General features: G+C 43.9%; 1 protein-coding gene across 3 annotated transcripts in view; it reads right to left on the bottom strand.

Annotated features, from left to right (window-relative positions):
- Positions 1-22,059, bottom strand: part of kremen1 (kringle containing transmembrane protein 1) — a 119,979-nt gene that overhangs the window by 14,302 nt on the left and 83,618 nt on the right. The gene's annotated exons all lie outside the window — the stretch shown is intronic.

Below are 22,059 nucleotides of genomic sequence, written 5' to 3'. Positions count from 1 at the left end.
GGAGACGAGCACAGGCCCACCTCCAAAACGTCTACGTCTACGGTGACACACTGTGGCCGACTGATGCCACCACCAGACCAGAGGAAAAAGAAGGAAATGCGTATCTAACCAACATTTTGTGGCCTCTGGGTGTTTTTTTTGTGTCAGTGACCTAGACATAGACGCAAATGTGAGCCTGACAGAAGAGGAAAGAGGAGGGAGGAGATGGGAAAACAGGGAGGGGGAGGGAGGGGTGAATGGAGGGCATATGTTTGAGTCATAACAAGAGTGATGGAATCTAGAATATGTATATTGTCTGGAGTCGTGGAATTCTGTATCAATTAGTATTTGTTGAGGCAGACAGAGTCTGAGACACTTGACGTTATTGTAAGACACAGAAGGTTAATTCATGAGCTCATGGGGGAGGTACATTAAACATCCAGGGTGGGTGGTGGGGCAGCAGTAGAGATAGCCTAGTTATATACAAAGATAAGAGGGGACATTATTTGTGTCACAGGACCAGCTGTACTCAATAGATACCAGACATGTGCCACCTTGACTCATGTCCATAACATACAAGAAGTTCCCACAACACTCTCCAAATATGGAGAGTGTTGTCTAACCTTTAATGTGTCGTCAAGGCATCAGGCACAAACAAATCAGTCAGCTCCATATATGGGAACAAAAGGGGGCATGCCCATATATGGGCATGCCCATATATGGGCATGGGACAAGAACAGACCTCCATAATTGGCATATCGGTCATATTGGCGGTGCAACGTAGGTGTGACCGTGTGAGGGCCGCAGCCGCCGCACAGCAGCCCGAACCTCTGTAATTATAAACAACACTTGTTGTCCAGTGCTGTACAGACCAGGAGGTAGCTAAATCACAAATACAAAACCCTCTGAGTCACTCAGAAAGGCTAACCCCTCCTACCTTCTAACCCCTCCTACCCCCTCCTACATCAGCGATGAAGGAGGGGGGGGGGGGGAAACCAATTTAGAGCTTTCTAAATGGTCATGCAAATGTAGAGAGGCCAGGATAGAGGTAACATTCTTCCGAGTAACCGCCAAGGAGCCTGTCTGTCTGTCTGTCCATCCATCCACACATGCATCGCCATCGCCATCCACTAACCCAGCTGGGCGTGCCTGGAAAAGCAAGATTCAGCCATACTAGATGCCTACCCCAACTGCATGTGGGCCACCATCCTTAGAAAACCCATTTTGGCCGCTTGTGTCCACCTTCTTGTTCTTTCGGTCATGACCCACGTTTTATGATCCCGACTGGTGCGTTTTGGATCAGTTGCAGGCATGGTAGGTCCTGACTAATAGGCGTGGATGACTTCAGAATCATCTTTATTGTCACATCACAGGTTTACAGGTGTAAAACAGTAGGTGAAATGTGTCTTTCGGCGATGGCACAGATCTGGAAATAACTGGCTTTTACTACCGCGTTTACCTGCTTGTCAAACTTAAAGGCAGTGTCAGAGAGCACACCAAGCCTTTTTGACATGAGGCTTAACAAGGGTGGACAGGTTGCCAAGACCTTTTTTATCTGATTGACGGAATCATGGGGGCCAAACGGAACAACTTCAAACTTGCTTTCATTCAGCTGTTAGACGTTTTGTACCATCCAACACTTGTCCTGCAGTTCATAAGGCTGACTAGTTTGGACTGGTGCTTTGGTTTCAGGGGGAGATAAAGATATGTTTCATCAGAATAACAGTGGAATGAGATGTCGTATTCTTTTTTTGTTGGATGATTTGGCCGAGGGGAAGCATGTCAATAAAATAAAATAAAAAATATTAATTATAATTCAAAAATCTGTGAAGTGAGGGGTGCTCTTATCATCGTACATCATCATACATCATCTCATTACGGCCAATCACAATTTGCACCTTTGTCATCAATGTTTGTTTTGTATTATGCAATGCAACACTCAAAATTGTCCATTCATTGTCAATGGCATTTAATGTTTGTGTTAGGACAAAATTTGGGTTACACACACCAAAACATAATAATTAGCAAGGCAGATTCTTTGCTGTGTCTGAAATCTCTCCATGATATTGTTTGTGTAGTGTAAGTAGGCAGTAGTGAAGATAACCTTTCTGTTTGTGTAGTGTAAGTAGGCAGTAGTGAAGATAACCTTTCTGTTTGTGTAGTGTAAGTAGGCAGCAGTGAAGAGGATCTGTAAGAGGATCTGTAACAACAGGAATGGTAGCTTAGAGATGGCTCTGTGTAGTTACTGCATAGCAGGGAAAGGTTGTCTGAGTCGTTGAGGTTATTTCAGGAGGGACTGGACCACTGCAGGGCGGAAAAATATTAGCCTGGCTTGGCCAGCCTCATAACGGGGATTCACTGAAGATTCTTCCCGGGAGGAAACATCAGTGAACCCTCGCTATGAGTCTGGCCGCGCCAGGCTAGAAAAATATAGGGCTGGGCAATGAACTGGAAATATATTGAAACTGACGTTTAGAAACAATTACTACCTTAATCTTGCTCATTTACTGTAGGTTAAATGAATAATGGAAACGCACTTTTGTGTCAAATCGACACCAATCTTTATAATCGATTAAATCAATTAGTCTGATTAACAAGTTAACAACTTAACTCTATAGGCTACTTTGAACTATTTGAAGTCATGTCGCCTAGCCCTAGTTGGAATGATACCAGCGGCCACTGAGCTGTTAGTATTAGAGAAGATGCTGGGACTGGCTAAGTCAAAGACATCCTTCAGGAGGGCAAAGGGGACAAAATGAAGCGCGCAGGTTGTAGGTTTCATGGTAGACGGGAGGGAGGGTAGTGTAATGGGTTGAAAGCTGTCCAGTTGGGACATCAAGTCAAGTGCAACAACAGTAAACATCCCACATCCGATTGCTTCTTCATTTGAGATTAAAATGGCTTTACTGTTTACTCCCCTTTCACTTTCTATCTTCCCAGGTGAGATGAATTCAACAAACAAAAGCAAAAGCAATTAAGTCCCACTGTGAATGTGAAAATGTTTGCCAAATTTGATTTTGTATAATCCAACAGAAGGGACCAAAATAACTCATTAAAGGAGAGTGGGGGAGAGAGAGAGAGAAAGAGAGAGACAGAGAGAGAGAGAGAGAGAGAGAGAGAGAGAGAGAGAGACTGTCGAAAATAGCTGCCAGTGTTGATTTGAGACACTGGCCAGCATATGCAGTAGTATAATAATGATTCTTTAGCAATGTCCCTAACTGTTATGCGTCGGGACTGGAGTGACAGTTACACTGTAAGCATCAAAGATCTTTTGAAAGTATCTCACAAGGTGTCACATTGAGACACAGTGTGAGCTTGTAGATCTGATATTTTCAAATGACCGAAACATTTATGAGGGTGTCACTCATTCCTCGGCTTGGACACAGTATTTTATTGCATTTTGCGAATGTCTGCACTATAGGCAATCCAACCGCTAGTTTGAATTCAGCGTGAGCTTTATTGTTGCGAGCATCAGCGGTCAGGTGGGATGGTTTATTTCATATCTACCTTTTTCAAAGATGTTTGAAAATACGCATGGTCCAACTACAAACAGGAACATGGTCCAACTACAAACAGGAATATGCATGGTCCAACTACAAACAGGAATATGCATGGTCCAACTACATGGTCCAACTACATGGTCCAACTACATGGTCCAACTACATGGTCCAACTACAAACAGGAATTATCCATAGCTGATCTTCAAAAGGCATTAAGCCCTTCTTATGTATCGTCTCTGTCGGGTGGTAACCTCATTATGTCCAAATTCCTAAACTTTACTTTACTCTTCAGAATTTAAATTCAAAAATAGCAAAAATAGCAGGCCTACAAGCTCAAAATGCGTCGCTTCGTGCCGCGTTTTGAACTTGTAGATCTGCTACTTTTGCTGCATTTTCAAATTGTTCCAGTTTGATTTAAGGCCATTGAGTCACATTAAGCTTCAAGTGTTTTTTTCTTCTTCAATTTTTCAGTATCTTTTTTTCTCCTTTCTGTTGTTGTGAATGTGAAAACCAGGATGACTATGAGTCACTTCTGAAGACCAGACCACACACTCGTGAGTGCATGGGGACTGGTGGTGTTGCCAACGTAAACCTGACGGCAGTCACAATAGCACTGCTACATAAACACCATGGGAATGCTCTCTGTCTGAGAGAGGCCAAGCTCTTGATGGTGTTTAAACACTTAACCACATGAACCCTAAGCGTCACTATTCTGGGCATGTCATAATAGGCTCAACATTCTGCGAAAATGGCAGATCTACGAGCTCACGACACGTTGCAACTCGTCCACCCATCTGAACCACTTCCTATGGTCATATGGGTGGACCGTGTGCATTTTCAAAGCACGTTTATGTTAGTGATTAGTTAATGTTCTGGGTGTCCCTGGAACTAAATATTTTTAGATGGGGGTCAGCGACCATTATATATAGGCTATATCATTTTGGGGGTCCTTGACATGAAAAACTGAGAAATGAGAAAACTGTTAAGAAGACATTTTTAGGATCAGCCAGTTCAGGTCTTAAGTTTTCATTATCACAAGTTATAATAATAATAATAATAATAATAATACCACCGTAACCGTTATATTATATTAAAATATGTAGTGTTTTGTCAATTATTTCGGGGCCCACTTGCGACATCCTCACGGCCTACTGGTGGGAAACGCTGATGTAAGGTTTTAAGTGGTGAAGGAGAGGACAGAGCTAAAGAGAGAGAGAGCGAGAAATAGAGAGAGATTCTGGGACACTCCCTAGGTCTCACCCACGTTTTCCTGACCACAGGGTGACCGGCGAGCTCTTGGCCGGCGTGGTGATTTGCCGCTGAGAGAGGAACAGCCGATCGCTTGACAGATGAGGACGCTAAGAGTCATCACCTAAAAGTTCACCACCCCGTGTTCCAACTCCCTCACACCACCTATAAATCACACCAAAAATCTTTTTTTTGTTTTTACGGGACCATCCAGCCCCAGGCTTGATGGGAGGATTAATATGACGCTGTGCATCATTTAGAGTGAAGGCACAGCACCGCTTGTGCCAGATTATACCGTGGTTTAAGAGGCTAATGTGACAGTTTATGGGGAAATGCAGGCCAATGAATAGGTGTTTCATATTTTAAGGCTGAGACAATACAGAGCTGGACAATATATTGAACCAATAACCGACTCAACCTTGCTCATGTAGGTTAAAAAAAAAGTTTTTTGTGTGATATTATATGTTGAATTTCTTATACTGTATCAACAAACCGACATGAAATAGCAATCTCCATGATCGCAGCATCTTGTGCTTGTAGATCTGCTAAAGCATGCGCGTGATATTGATTTGAGGTCACATTGCCCAATCCTGAGCTGAGAGCTGTGCAGCAAGGGAGAGATACACCTGGTGAGGAACCGGCAACCTCCCACTGAGCAAGGCAGACAGGTACCACTTCAATATGGCGTGTGTGCATGCGTGTGGGTGTGTGTGCGCGTGCGTGTGCGTGTGTGTGTGTGTGGGCGTTGTGCTACTGCAGGGCCCGCCAGCCAGATTAAAGTGCAGCAGGCCTCTTCTTCTTTCATGGGGCTTTGACAAGAAGATTGCAGACTACAGTCAGTTTATGAGTCTTTGTGCTCCTCTCGGTCCCAGGGGCTAATGTACAGCGACGGGACCGTGGCGGCAGGTGGAGGGATCGTATCACAGCGGCGGGACCGTGGCGGCAGGTGGAGGGATCGTATCACAGCGGCGGTCCCACATAGAACCGGAGACGGAAGGAAGGAAGGCGGCGTTCATGGATACCCCCCCCCCCTCCCCGCCTGCATTAAAAGGAACCCTTCGTTGTATGATTCGTCCTTACTAATGGCGTTTATCGGCCATTTTCATCCCCTCACTCCGCGTGTCATTTGGGGTGCTGTGGAGAGTTCAGAGACCTGCCTATACCAGTGACATCATCGATGGGGATTTCACGCTAATAGAAACTAGAGGCGCTCTCTTCCTGGAAAGTTGTAGTGCTGCAATAGAAGCCTTTGTTCTTAAGAAAAAATATTTGAAATCCTGTTTTAAATTTCCAAACCTGCCTTCGGGTGTCGTCACTGGTAGGCAGGTTTCTAAAGTGTCCACAGCCATCCTCTGAGACGAAAATAGTGCCATGTTATAATGAGCATTATAGAGAGGACCAATTAAGATAGGTTGAAAATGGGTGAAGTGCTCCTTTAACCTCAGCGTCCATATTCTGGGGGGAACATTAGCCAACAATAGCAGATCTACATTGCTATTTTTGGAGATTCGGTGTAGACAGCGAAAAGCAATCCAAGTACAGCTCAGGTCCAAGTCTTCAAGTGGTTAGTAAAGTGGTTCATAAATAAAAGAAAACAGTTGCAGTTGAAAAAATAAAAATAAAAAACTGAGCGAAACATTGTTCCTCCATTGACACATCTGCTTCGCAGGCGCAACAAGTGCAAATATCTTTGTGTGTAATAAAAGGAACGCACAAACACACTTCACGCACTTCAAAGCCGTAGCAGTGGAATTCGGGGGTTTAACAAGCCAGTGGGGAGAGGAGAGAGGAGAGGGGGGGGTTAGAGAGGTGTGTAAATGTACCAGTCGGCCCAGACTAGACCAGTCGACCCCCTGGGGAGATCACAGCGAGGGGTGGGTGCGCTTCACGTCAAGTGAGAAAGGGGGGGGGGGGGGGGGGGGAGTTAGTTAGCCCAGTGGGTATGTCCCCACTGGGCTAACTAACTCCCCATCAGTAAATATTTTTGTGCGGTGCCAGTGTTGTTAAAAAGTTAGAAAAGTAAATAAAATAAAAGAATTGCTGTGAGCTTGTATACAATACTATTTTCAAACAGCCAAAGTATGTAGGGTGGAAGTGGTTAAACTGACTTTGATGCTAGGCTATATTAACTCCACTTTGGGAACCACTAGAGTTGGCCTATACCCACAATGCAGCGCATTGTTGTCAAAAGGCAGCGGCAGACAAAACAACAATGTTCACGTCTGTTTGTCTGCCTGTATACTGTTGTGCCACGGTTAGGACTGGAGACGCACATGCAATGACCGTGACGACCCCAAACACATCAGAGAGAGAGAGAGAGAGAGAGAGAGAGAGAGACAGAGAGACAGATAGACAGACAGACAGACAGACAGACAGACAGACAGACAGACAGACAGACACAGACACAGACACAGACACAGACACAGACACAGACACACACACACACACACACACACACACACACACACACACACACACACACACACACACACACACACACACACACACACACACACACACACACACACAGCCAGAGAGAGAGAGAGGGACAACACATTGGTATATAGCAAACAAAATGAAGAAACATAAACCTTTCAACTTTGTGTGTGTTTTCGTAAATGAATGCCCTACTTCATCATACTACGTCACACTACAGTAGCAAAAATAGCAGATCTACAAGCTGACAACGTGTTGCGATGGTAACAGGTACCGTCACCCATAATCCATCTCGTCCTCGTTTTCTTTTAACCGTTTAAGCATAATTTACTTACAGTAGGTTACTAGGCTGAGCAGTTCCCCCGGCTGTACGCCCATAGCGAGTTGGTAAAAGGGCGACTTTGTAGGTATTCGTTGCAATCATGCAACAATTTTTTGGAAAAAGAAATTAAGCGAAAGAGAAAGTGGTTAAATAGTTGTGTGGGTTTTATAAAACCACTGAGAAGTATTAACAAGAGCTTGTGACTAAAATAATAAGTAATAACTACAATGGATCCATTGGAACACCACAGGATAGTTTTATACATTTCCTGAAAAGTAACAGTGTTGGACATACAAGGTTTCTGGCCGACCGCGACGGAAAACAACATCAAAGGCGTACGGCAGGCTTTGGCATGCAGGCCCTCTTGGCAGGGAGGGCGGGGGAGCAGGTTGATGTGCCGCGGGGCTCATCGCACGCTGTGTTATTAAGGAAGTGTAATTACAGACATAAATTTGTGTGACATCGGGAGGGACGGGTCCAGATCGATGACAAAGAAAGAGAGACAGGCAGGCTCTATTAGCCCAATGGTAAAAATGTCAGCACTTGCACAGGAAAACGTAAATAAGCCCATCTACACTCTCACAATACGTTGTAATGCACAGATTGAGTGCCAGGGGATCTGGTCTTCTCTATGAGCCAGGTCACTCCTAGCTTCTCCAAAGCCTGCTGTGCTGTAACTAAGTTTTTTGGAGACATTGACTTATTTATTTGTCTCAAAGGTTACATAAGCCTTCATGATAGTCGGGGTCTGGGGGATAAACAATGACCTCATGAACAGATGTACAGTAATACTGCAAATATCATTTGGCTTTTTGAATCTGTTTATTTGTTTAGTTACCGCACACTTTGTCGGGCAGTATATCTGTCCCTCAAACTAAGCTCAGAGGCTCAGAGGTGATCTCAGCCATATCTGAGGAATTCTGGATGTTGGAGGGCAACAGGTCAGCTGGCGAGAACTTCTGGGAACTCAGATTAGTAAAAACGACACCCCTGGTCAGTGGCAGGGGTCTCTTAACACAGTGGTACAGTACATTTTCAAAACAATCTTGGGAAATGTTGAATAATTCGGAATATCTTGTAATCTTGTATATGGGGGTCGCCTCACACAAAATTATTTTCAGATGGGGGTCTGCGGCCTGAAAAGGTTTGAGAACGACTGTGTTAACGAACACTGTAGCATTAATGTGCAACTAACCCCGTCAGCCCGTCAGCAGACGAAAATGAAAATAAAAATAAAAATCAGACTTAAGTACTCAAAAGAAAGGGAGAGAAAAGGCATGTTCCCCTGAGTCAGAACAGAGCCCTGATACAGGTAATTTAAAACACAGGAATCCTGAGGTATTGGACCGGCTCCCAACAGCCCATTAAGGGTGCCACTATGCCGCATGTCAGCATGGTACGTCTCAAATCCGATACGCAGATGCTCGCACACGCCTACTGGAATCCACACTACCTGTCTACCTCAGGAATGTTAAGTGCCACACATCAAGGAAATAATACTTATCACTGTCACTGTTTAGAAGATTTGTTTTTCTTTCCCCTCACCCTCTTTCTGCCTCGCTCCCGCCCCATTGCTCTCATCTGCCGTCGTATCGCGGTCCCCATCTATTTGTTCTTTCGCAGCGCTCTGCATCCCTGACGCGTAAACAAACACGAGCTGCTTGTGCGCCACGAGGCCGCGATTTGTCTTGTCGCCCCCACCGCAGTTTGGGAAAGCGCGGCGAAGCAGGAAAGTATATACAGTACATGCTGTACTGTATATACTCTCTCCGCACATTTCTTGAGAACCGAGTGTTGCATTGTGGAGGGTATTGCTTGCATGACGCTTTGTTTGGTTTATGCTTTGCTTTGCTTTTGTTTGCGAAAATGGTAAATCCCACACAGCCTGTGAGTGAGTGTGGCGCTGCAGTGGGACTTGTTTTTATGGCCTGGACTGTGGTGGTGGTGGATAAATGAAACGGGACACAGGAACAAGTTGAACAGTTAGACAATGGTGAGATGATTAGAAGACAGAGAGACAGCTGTTTGTCCCTGACTGCACTGCTGGGATCTTCCGACCACGCTGCCTGAGTTTCCCTTAAGTAATACTGTGTGTGTGTGTGTGCGCGCGTGTGTGCGTGTGCGTGTGCGTGTGTGTGTGTGTGCGTGTGCGTGCGCGTGCGTGTGTGCCACTAGGGCCGCGTTACAACATGATTGAGATGGAGCAGATCAATGGCCAGGCCTCGGGGTCTCGGGAGAGTGACTAAAGCATGTAATTACAGGGGAAAAGAGGGGGAAGAGCCCAAGCCCTAAATGAATAATCAGAGCTTTCCCCCCTGAAACTGAGGCGAACAAAGGAGGGGAAAGCGATGAGAAATGGCCACCGTACCACATCACTGCTCTCTGGATCACACTGTGTGTCCCGAGGAATCACAGGGGGATCTGATACGTGGGAGGGGAGGGCCTATCCGGAGACAAAAAGATGAGAAGACACCTCTCCCCCAAAGAAGTATAAAATAAAATCGTCCCCTTGGGTGTTGGAAGGTCGTGACAAAGCGTTTCCATTCATCATCATTCAAAAGATGAATCTTCACATTCGTGGCTTTGATTGTTCAAGATGCCCCTCCCCCGGTTAGACGTCATCGAGTGGTGGAAAGAAACTGAGTATGTTTACCAAAGTACTGTACTGTTCCATTTTCAACAGTTCAATAATTCTAAGAGGCAAATGTTGCACTCTTCTTACTCCACTACAATTATTTGAAAACTTAAGTGACAAGTTAATTAATGTTTAGATTTAGACTATTATAAACAACAATTAAGCTCTATTTTATACTTTGTTTATTCAAAAAGGGATCTGGCTATTTTCCAGTTGCATACCTTTAGATTTTATTTTACTTTTGGTATAAGTATACTGATGGCAACACTTGTAAGTAACAGTATTAAGTATAATAGCAATAAGTATTTCAACATTGTGGTGTCGCTACTTTTACTTAAACCACTTCAACCCTAGCAACACGCTGCAACGTGCTTTCCCCACAATATCAGAAAACAGAAAAATACCCTAGCATAGAGCCCTGAGGGACTCCGCTCAACCATATGGGGTTTAAGTGGTTAAGTTAAAAAAAAGAAAGAAAAGAAAAAGGAGTAGTTCTTCCAACACTGGCCGCCAGCGAGCTAGCTGGAATGTGAAAAGTGATTCCCAGCACGCTGCCAGTTCCAACACAGGCCTGCTGCTGTATAGCTGTATAGCTGTATAGCGTGTACGGTAGTATCTCCGGTGTTTGGAGGCGAAAACAGATAAGGACTTGCCCTTGACGAAGGTTCCCTGTGGGAACCGGGAGTGAGAATGGTCTTGGGTAACACACAGTACGCACGCACGGATGCGTGTCTACAGGGATTAAGCCTGATTTGTACTCTTGATCAGATATTGTTGATATAATACTTCCTACACCGGGGTCCCCTATAGGGATTTTTTCCCCTCGTCTACACCAAATCTCTTTAGCCGACCTACAAGCTCACAACTCGTGTTATGATGACATTCCCAGAATATGGATGCTACATCATGTTAGGGCTCAAAGTGGATAAGACCTACACGGTCTCAGAGTCATTCCGAGGGCAAAATACATATCATTTTGTGGGTCTTCGGAGTGAAAGAACTACTGATTTTGAAGTTTGAGAAGCAGCCACAACATGGGCTATGCACCACTATCTTCCTCCTCCCCACAGCGAGCGGCTAATCCATCTGGCATGCTTTGACAACCTCTGCGTCTGAATGCATCTCCTGCCTGCATTAGGCTGTATCAACACTCACAGACACAGTTGCACAATACTTATTACCTGCTGCTATTTGATGCTATATGTACATGGTTTTAATGTCTTTGTCACTTTAACCTGCACGCACAATATGATACTGTGATTCTGATACAGTAAGTGCTGCTTGAGTGCTACAGTGCAGTACTTTATACTAGACTTTGTTTTGACTGTGCCTTGCTGTTATTTTGTTCCATGTTCTTCTGTGTTACTCTCTTCTCTATTCTCTCTTTCCCGATTCTAACTGAGAGCCTGCATACAAAATAATTTCACCCACTCTTTTACACTTGTAATCCTGTGATGACAATAAAACTGACACTGGCTCCCTATACGGAGTATACGCTCTGACAGCAGGTGTTAGAGCTTTCTTCTATCAAGCCTTGTCGCTGAAATCATCTCCCTATTCAACCATGTCCGACAGTCTATCTCAGTCAACTCATTCAAAAGTAAACTCAAAACATTCCTCAGCCTTTAACATCATTCTAGACTGCTACATTTCAGTCATCCAATTTAAAGTCAGTATTATCTTCAATTGCCTACAGTGCTTTTGTGTGTGCGCGACTGCGCGTGCGTGCGTGCGTGCGTGCGTGCGTGCGTGCGTGCGTGCGTGCGTGTACAGTATGCATGGGCATTGCATGCTTTTATGTTACAAATTATTGTTTTATTGTAGTTTTGTTTTCATGCACAGCCCTTTGGGAAATGCTTTGTGATATTGGGCTATAATACAATTTGATTTGACTTGACATAAGTGGCCCTGACAGCACTGGAAGAGCAGGTTGGAACGATAAGCTTTCAGTTATAAATGCATGCTACTTTTTGTCGTTACCCTGGTGTACCTTTCACTCTTCATCGACTAAGCAGACCAGACATTTATCTACTCCCGTTTCCCCGGGACAAGCACTAAATAATGAGCATCTGCTTATTCCCATTAGTAAACATTAGACAAAAAACAGCTCTCCTTGTAATCGATACCTTTAATTCCCTAATGGCCTGGCTCATTTAGTCGGTGCGACCGGGTGAACCCAGTACAGAGTACAATGTTGAGGTAATTTTACTTTAGTTGAGTATTTCAATACTTTATACTATATTATTTTCATACTATATTTATAGGAATCTGTCCTTTTTTGCTCCAGTACAATTATTTCACAACTTAATAGTTATTTAGTAGATTTAGATTGATATTACAAAACATGCATGTATTAAACAGTTAAGCCCTACTTTATCATTCGAAAATAGCTAAAGTACAAGTTCACAACACCTCACATCCCGATGCGTTGTGATGTACAAGTTCACAACACCTCACATCCCGATGCGTTGTGAGATGTACAGCTCACAACACCTCACATCCCGATGCGTTGTGAGATGTACAGCTCACAACACCTCACATCCCGATGCGTTGTGAGATGTACAATCTCACAACACCTCACATCCCGATGCGTTGTGAGATGTACAAGCTCACAACACCTCACATCCCGATGCGTTGTGTACAAGCTCACAACACCTCACATCCTGATGCGTTGTGAGCTTGTCGAGATTTGAAAAAGCTTTACATTGCATACAGGCCTTTTACTGAGTATTAACCAAGTATTTTTGTATTGCGGTATTGCTGATTTTACTCAAGTAAAGAATGGCAGTACTTCTTCCCCCACCGGTCGAACACAGAGACAAGGAGAGTGGATCACAAGTGATTAGAATCTAAGCAGTGCGACAGAGTCTCCTGTCTGTCTGACAGATCCTGTCTGTCTGACAGAGTTTCACAGCTCTGGGTGGAGGTATTTCCCCTGGGGGCAGGTGTGGGTGGAGCCAAATGGGGTCAGAGGTCATAGTAACAAAACAATAAGCACAGCTCATACCCCCCCCTTCCTCCAAGCCAGGCTAACTGACAGATGTTAAAAGGTTGAGTCATACGCGCACGCACGCACGCACGCACGCACGCACGCACGCACGCACGCACGCACGCACGCACGCACGCACGCACGCACACACACAGACACACACAGTGCCATAATTTAGACATGCGGGCACTAAGTGGGGTTGATCAGATGGACAGAACGTAGGTGTGAGGGAAGCGTAGCGACCTGAACTCTAGATCAGGGGTTTTCAACACGTTTCATTTGAAGGTCCATTATCTATTCTTCATTTGAGAACCACTGATTTAGAGCACAGAGAACCCCGACCCACTGTTTCCCAAACAAGGTCACATACACATATTATTTTCTATAATAATTTTATAATTGTCTCCACCAGGCCGAAGGCATGGGGAGAGAGTATGTCCGTGTGTGTGTCCATCCGTGTGTGTCCGTCCGCCCGTGTGTCCGTCCGTCTGTGAACAGCTAATCTCCGGCACCGTTAACCCGGTCGATGTCAAATTTTGCACACACTCCCTGGATGCCAACGATGAACCTCTGACCCAGAATTTCCAGAACGGCCTGTTATAGCGCCACCAGGAGGCCGCTTTGTGCAAAACCAGTTTTTGGACAGTACACCTACAGATTTTGTCCAAACATCACGCAAATTGGTACACAGTCTCTCTAGAGCCATTCAACGAAACAGGTCTTTCAGATTTCTCAGACTCCATCCTGATTGGCTAAGATTGGCTTCCAGAGTGCTCAGTTTCAAACAAAATGCTGCAAATCATGGACACATCGTGTGATTTCCGTGAAATTGTGCACGCACATTCCCACTAGGCCAAGGAAGAAATGCCACGTGAACATTTTCAACTCAGCCTCATGGTGGCGCTATAACTCGCCGAAAAGTGTTTTTACCTCTAACTGCACGGATCTGTGGATAACTTTGTATGCCAACTCCCTAGAGGCCAAGGAAAAACCTTTGCGTGGAATTTTTCACATCTGCTCTTTATAACGCCACCAGGAGGCCGACATATGTAAAACACATTTTCTAATATTACTCCTTCAGATTTTATCCAAATTTCACGCAAATCGGTACACATGCTCTCCATAGTCATGTGATCAAGACGCGAGTTTGATTTCTCATAATCCACCTTCATTGCCTACGATTGGCTTCTAAACCTTTCAGGAGTAGCCCGCTTTGTACCCGTTTTGTACAAATTGCCACAATTACTCAACGCAGCATCCGATTGCGGTGAAACTGTGCATGCATATTCCCACTAGGCTGAGGAAGAAATGCCACTTGACAGTTTTCAAATCAGCCTCATGGTGGTGCTACAACAGGCCAAGCCGCGTCACACACACACACACACACACACACACGCACGCACGCACGCACGCACGCACGCACAAACACACACACATATGCTATTCAGTGCAGCACACACACACACACACACACACACACACACACACACACACACACACACACACACACACACAATAATGTAACTTTTACTGTGTCTAGGAAAATATTCTGATTTTATAAACAATGACAAGGAAGGTGAGAGCACCAACAACAAGCACCGTCCTCTTCATGTCTGCTCAGGTATTCTTCTCTTTCATCTTCTAAAAGCTAAAAGCATAGCTCCCCCCCCCCCCCCCCCCCCTCCACACACACACACACACACACACACACACTAGAGCAGACAACGCACCCAATGGCCGCAGGAACTGTTGGGGGGGGGGGGGGGGGGATTTGTTTCCACACTGCAGCGCCAGAGAATCTACCTGTACGATGTATAGCGCTGTGCCTTGGAGCAGTGATGACGATGTGCATGGTGACAGAATCTATATTGCTAGTTCTCAAAGTGGGGTCTGGGGACCTCCAGCCAGGCGTCCTTGAGGGGGTTCCAGTGGGTTCCCACTTAACCGGGAACCCCTTTTGGTGTTAGCATTATGTTATGCTTTAGCTATTGGGTTAAAAAAATGGGTTAAAGGAGCACTTTTCCCCTTAATTTCCAATCTTATTTTCATATAATTTGGTCACTAATGCTCATTATACGAGGCCACAATTTCCGTCTATTCATTCTGCGTCTCATCGGTGGGCTATGGACAGTTTAGAGACCTGCCTTACCAATGTTATCATCGACGGGGATTCCAAACTAATAAAAACGACATCCTTTCTCTTCCTGAAAAGTTAGCATGCTGAAATAGAAGCCATTGCAAGAACAAAACAAAATTACTAAACCAGGTTTCTGAAAATGTTTGCGAATCACTTCTCTATATTATGTCTTCCTCTATAAATGCCAAGCCCAAAACATGGATGGCAGGTTGAAGGATGTTAATAAGTCAATCCTGCTAAAGGCAGTATATCATTGCTACATGTTTCCATCAACGCGCAGTGATCAAACCTACGCCAAGTGCATAGTTGCTTTGTTTTAATGTGTGCAGGGCGAGGCTGCTTAGCTTGCCAAAATGTGGATGTGGAGCAGCACTATATGTCTATGGTTCCATTGTGATGGACAGGCTTAATCAGGCATTCCTGAAAGGGTTGGAATCAATCAAAGGTATACTGTACAATCAATGTGTGACATTACAGCTGTAAATCAAGATGTGAATTTCCTGCTTAAAAGAGGGTGACATCTTTCTATGTTGGTAATGCCAAAGCTTTTCCTACCATACCAAGGATAACTTTATTCAGTGCAGCATGCTCTTTAGAAATTATCATTGAATATGTGTACCTATCCATAAGATGAAAAGGTTTTAAATAATAATCGTGTGAAGGGGATATAAAAATGATGAACCTTCACGCACTGTTCCACTATACAAGTTGAAATGTTGTTCTACCAAAACATTGGTTCAAAACTAGTAGCCAATATACAGTAGCATCACAATCATTTTAACCCACTTTATCCATTTACTGTAAAGTATATGTTGGCTATACACAAACATCATATCTATCATTTTGAATGTTTTAAACAAAATCTTGTCTTCTGGGGGGTCCCTGGCACAAAACATTTACAGCTGGGGGTCTGCGGCCAAATAGTACATATCAATTAAGATTAAGATTAAGGATAGGCAAAATAAACCACTGGCTTCAATGAAGCCTATACCTTTTTGGTCTAAATGCAAAGTAATGATCACATTAAATTAATGTTCATTCTATGACCAAAATAAACTGAACTGAACTGAACTGAACTGAACTGAACTGAACTGAACTGAACTGAACTGAACTGAATAAACTGAACTGAGAACCAGTGCAGTAAAAGATTTGAACTTTTAGTACAGAGCCATACGTATCCACTGGTGGAGGAACAGCAAGTTTTACCTTTTGTCACATGAGAGACAAGCTTCAAAACGAGCACAACATCAAAGCATCCATGTCAATCACATTCTGCTGGCGGGATCCCATCACCTAAATGCATGCCAGCAAAAGAAAGGCAGTCACACCAAAGCATTCTCTGCCTTTTTGACAGTGACATGTCATGTCATGTTTCTAGAGAAAATGTGACACTTTCACCGTTCAAGTCACCTGCTAGTTTCCGCTCAAAGATCAGGTTCTTCGACATACTGGGCAGACAGAGATGGAACAAGGCATTCATATCAGTAAAGGGAATCTTTGTTAGTCTACAAATTATTATTATTTTTTTTATTTTTTTTGCCATAACACATTTTATCCCAGACAATATTGGTACTGTACTGTATACTGTTGTTGGTAAGAAAGTTGTATTTTGTTTTCATATGTCCATGTACGGTACTGTAGCCTACACTACAGTATTTGTTTTGTTAAAACAAGCATATTTTGGACCCCCCCCCCGGCCCCCCCCTTCCCCCTCTTTCCTTTTCTTTACTTTATTTTTATTCTATTTTATTTATTTATTTATTTTCTTTCATGTCTGTTGAATTACTCGATCAAGATGTTGTCTTTCATGTTTACATTTCTTCATTATTATTGTTGTTAGTATTATTTATGATTATTATTTTTCAAATGTGTTACTTTCTATGTTGCTGCTGTCTCCTTGGGGAGACAATTTTGTATTGAAGAACTGAATGATGATATATGATGCATATGTATAGAATGTATTGTCTACCCCGGCAATGACAATAAAAACAATAAGTTGAAAAAAAGAAAACAAGCATATTTTTGTTGAAAAGTTAAAGCTCTAGAAAAATGTAAAACATACTACGTAATACGTATACCTACTCTACTGTAAGACAGTGCAGAGCCACACCATTACAAGTTCACAAGGTTTCTTAACAACACACTATGTCATCATGTACACCACGGGAACCTCCACCAGTTTGGAGTGCACTGCCTTTGCCAGAAGATACTGTGATTTATCTGTCCAATCACTTCCACCTCATTAAGTGTGGTGTCCCTCGGTGACACACCATTAGCCCCGCTCTGCCCTCCTCCACGAGGCCAGGATGAAGAATGCAACAATACATTAGCCATTTCAGAATAGTGCCAAACTTAAACTTTAAACAACTTTGGACAGAAATAAAGGAATATAAATGCACTTGAAAATCTTGAATTCCAGTTTTTCTCCATTACCGTACAAACCTTTCTCACTGTAAAGTATATAATTATCAGATTAAAACATAGTAGTCATTCTTATACAGAGCATTCTCTCACTGGACTAACTTCTAGCTGGTGTAATTATAGTGAAATTAACCACTTCGAACCTGGTGTCCCTATTTTGTGAATGTCGTATGCAAAAATAGTAAAATATAATAATAATAATATATAATTTTAAAAGAGTCAAAAACAGCAGATCTTGTAAATCTGCTATTGAAGCCATTTTTTTAATACATAGTGCTTAAGTCCCTAAACTGCTCCTCATTTTGTTCTGGACCCCCTTGAACCCCTTCAAGGACCACTGCAATCCTAGGGTCCCAATTTGGGACCCACTGAACCAGAATGACAACAGAACCTGCTATTATATAATATCAATCTGTACAGTAGAACGTCCCACCATCTTGAAAAGTGTTGACGTTATTCAACCACACAGTAACTCCTGCCTTGAGGAATTACCAGGGTCAACAATGTCTTAGCGTACACTATAATCCACTTTGGCCTGCGTGTTTCGCTCTGACATCACGTGACCTCACGTCTGGCACAGGCGCACGCCACCAGGGCGTGTCACCCTCGCCCGGGGTGGCATTGCCTCAGATGACAGGGAAGCGACAACAAAGACCGGGGCACAAAAAGAAAAGGATAGACAAAACGGAGGTCGCAGACAAAACAAAAGACAGACTAAACGAAAACAAAAGCCATGCTTGTGCCCATTCTATCTGGCACACCATCCAGCACCGCCGACCCGGGGTCTCTGAGCCGGCCGCAGACTGAGCGAGACGCTGACGGAGCATCAGCGTTCTCTCACTCTGCAGCCGCCGCTTTTCAAACACAACAGAATGAGGACAGGCACTGCCAGAAGGTGCGGCACCACGTGGCCATTCTGGTTTCACAATAGATGAGACGGAGGCTTTTCATGTCTGAGAGCTCTGCTTGGTCTGGTCTGGCCCGGAGGGAGAAAACCGTCTCAACTGAGCGGCTGTGTTTCCGCGGTGCAATCCACTTCATAGGGCTATCCATTATTTTCTTAGGGATAATTATTTGTATTACCTTTTCCATAATCGAATAATCAAGAAGTGCAGGTTTTTAATACATCAACAAAACAATTAACCACTTAAGCACTATTTTATACTCGTCGCACAACGGTGTCATGCAAATATAATGAAAATTGGCATGCAACAACTGTGAAAATAGCTTAGTTTGTGAGCTTGTAGATAGTCTATTTTGAAAATCTTTTGCCATTTTATTTTTTGCCTATAAAATAAGAATTGATCATCCTAAAAAATAAGGATAGTTCAGGCCCCATCCGATATGGCAGATAATCCTCTGCTGTTAATTTCTGTAGCATACTAATTTGACTAATTTGATTTTCATTAGGACGAATTTGCGCAACTGCAAAAACAAAAGCGGGGGCACTTTATTCCCTTCCCCTGTTTAGGCGTGATAAGTGGAAGCATTTGAATATCGTGTGAGCCAGAACTCTGGCGAGAGAGAGAGGGAGAGAGAGAGAGACAGAGAGAGAGAGACGAGGTACCATCCGATATGGGCGATGATCCCCTGCTGTTAGCTAGAGAACTGGGACGCATGCCGAATGGATGGGTTACAGACAGCGCACAACTGGAAGTTGGAAGGCCATCATCGGCAACAAAGGCTGGCCTCGTTTCACTACAGATAAGGCATTTTCTCTGCTCTCTCCTTTTTCCCTGGGACATAAAGGTGGGGTACTTGGCTGCACGGACAGGCCACTAAATGCACACTACTGTGAAATGGGTCAGTTGAAAAGCCGTACGCTTACAACAAAACTCTATGTGCACACATTCATGCATACACGCACGCACGCACGCACGCACGCATGCACGCACGCACGCGCACGCACACACACACACACTCACACAAAGTAAACCTTCGCAGTCAAGCACACTGACAAACACTACATGGATAGTACAGTAGGTAGCCAGGCCCAAGTTGTCCAGCCAGACATGCATTATTAGATGATGGGTCTATGGCCATTCATCCCACATTAGGCTTTAGTCACGCATACTGTACTGCCCTGAGGGGAAAAGAGGGTTACTACCTAGTCTATTATGAATGTGGAAAATCCAAAAGCCAAATCTCAAACAAAGTCTCACTCTCAGACAACAAAAAATCTGCCCGGCAGCTGAAACTCTTCTAATCATTACGGTGTGCTTTCACAAAATATAACCTTTCATTATAGCACAGCAATCTAGAATGAAAGATGTGTGTGCTATTTTTATTATTAGAAAACTAAGAAGTGGTGAAGGTGCAATGCCTAATAGTATAATCATAGTGCTTGAAACGCAAATTTGCCTTCTTCTATTTTTTTGTGAAAACCCAGACAAGCCTCATCCCAAACAAACGCTACATGTGGACGTTTAAAAGAAGAAGAAAGGGAAAAAAACCTGTTCTGCGGCATGGAAACGGGCTGTGGGTTCACCCGCCCCCAGCTCATTTTCAACACCTATAATTAAAAAGGTTAGTGGAGGTAAGTATGTGACGGGATTAAAGAAACAACAACAAAAAAATGGCAGCTCTTTGTAAGTCGCTGCCAAGCCGGTAGAAACGATGCACAGAAGCCTCCGTGAATGACAGTTAATGACACCAGGAGATCTATCATCCAAAACTGCTGAGACTAGGCGGATGCATAGAGGCGCGCGCGTATGCATCCGCATAGAGGCGGATGCATGGAGACACACACACACACACACACACACACACACACACACACACACACACACACACACACACACACACACACACACACACACACACACACACACACACACACACACACACACACACACACACGCATGCACACATATAGCTAGACATGCATTATGTATGATGGACAAACATGTACACACACATAGACGCATGCCTCTGAATACTTCTGTGCAAACACATGAAGATACAAGCTAAAAAAGCCAAAGGGAAACATACACACACATGCATTGCATACACGCATGCACGCACGCACGCACGCACGCACGCACGCACGCACGCACGCACGCACGCACGCACGCACGCACACACACACACACACACACACACACGGAACCAGCGTCAGTCAGTAACTGGCAGCTCACACTGCATGAGCTAAGTTCAGGTCCAGGCAAGGCAGGGGGAGGCATGACGGCAGGCAATTAGAAGCATTTTTTGGGGGGCATGAGAATTCTCACAGGCCATTGCTATTATTGTTTACGTCCCACTGAGTGTTGTGGCGGTGATGTCATCCCTTTGCCGGTTTTACAGGCACATTTTCAGCCCAGTGCATTCATTCATCATGGTCAATCATTGTCAAAAAGCCCTGACCATCTTCCCCCCAGGACCCCCTGCCGTTTGCACACCAGGCAAACACTGGTGTGGTGTGGATGATGCCATCAGCTACCTGCTCCGCACACAGCGTACGCCTGGAGACAATAAACTGCACTGCTCTAGACTGACAACGTTGAGGCCCTCTACAGGAATGGACGGAGGAAGCTAATGCCAACGAAACTGAACACGCTGCTGAGGAAGGCTAGCTCCATAGTTGGAGTTAACAATGTGGAGGTGATTGCAGATGGGAGGAGGAGGAGGAGGAGGAGGAGGAAGCAGGATGCTATACTGGAGAACCACTCCCATCCATTAAGATGAGCTAGTGAAGATGAGGAGCACTTTCAGCTAACAAACTCATCCCTCCGCAGCACACCACAAAGTTACTTGTCTTTTGTGCCATTAGCCATCAGGCTCCACAACCAAGCTTTAAGACCTGAAACCTGTCTGTTTCAGGTTTCTGACAGCTGACCTCTAAATGGACAGCATACAGTATGAACTACTTATATTGAACTACTTCCATATGTACTATTAGGATGTACAGTACATTGCCAAACGTTGACAGATGTCTAGGATAACTGTTCCTAGAAAACTGTATATACTGTATATACATTCTTAGTCTGCTGATAGATTGTGTATTCATCCAGATATAAACTGTTGAAGTTCTGTTGTTGACAGACCATATATACAATCAATATAATCTCATATTCGCTGTTGATAGACTGTTACTCATATCCATGCGTATATTCATTGTTGATATACTCATTCATTAATCATTATTCATTGTTGACAGACTGTAAATATATTCATTCATATGCTCAGTGTTGATACATGTATTGTATATTGATTCATACAGTATATTCAATGTATACATTTATTGACATTCACGCATTCAGAGTTCGAGTGTATAGGGCCAGTGTTCTTTTTATTATTATTATTATTATTATTATTATTATTATTCATCTTGGTGTGGCGCTTACTCTTACCTCTGCTGTGTTTCTCTCCCTGTTGTGTCTGCTATGACAGCAC

This window comes from Electrona antarctica (assembly GCF_951216825.1).
Source record: "Electrona antarctica genome assembly, chromosome: 12".
Classification (NCBI taxonomy): domain Eukaryota; kingdom Metazoa; phylum Chordata; class Actinopteri; order Myctophiformes; family Myctophidae; genus Electrona; species Electrona antarctica.
The sequence above is the reverse complement of the archived record's forward strand: the minus strand, read 5'-3'. Positions and strand labels throughout refer to the sequence as shown.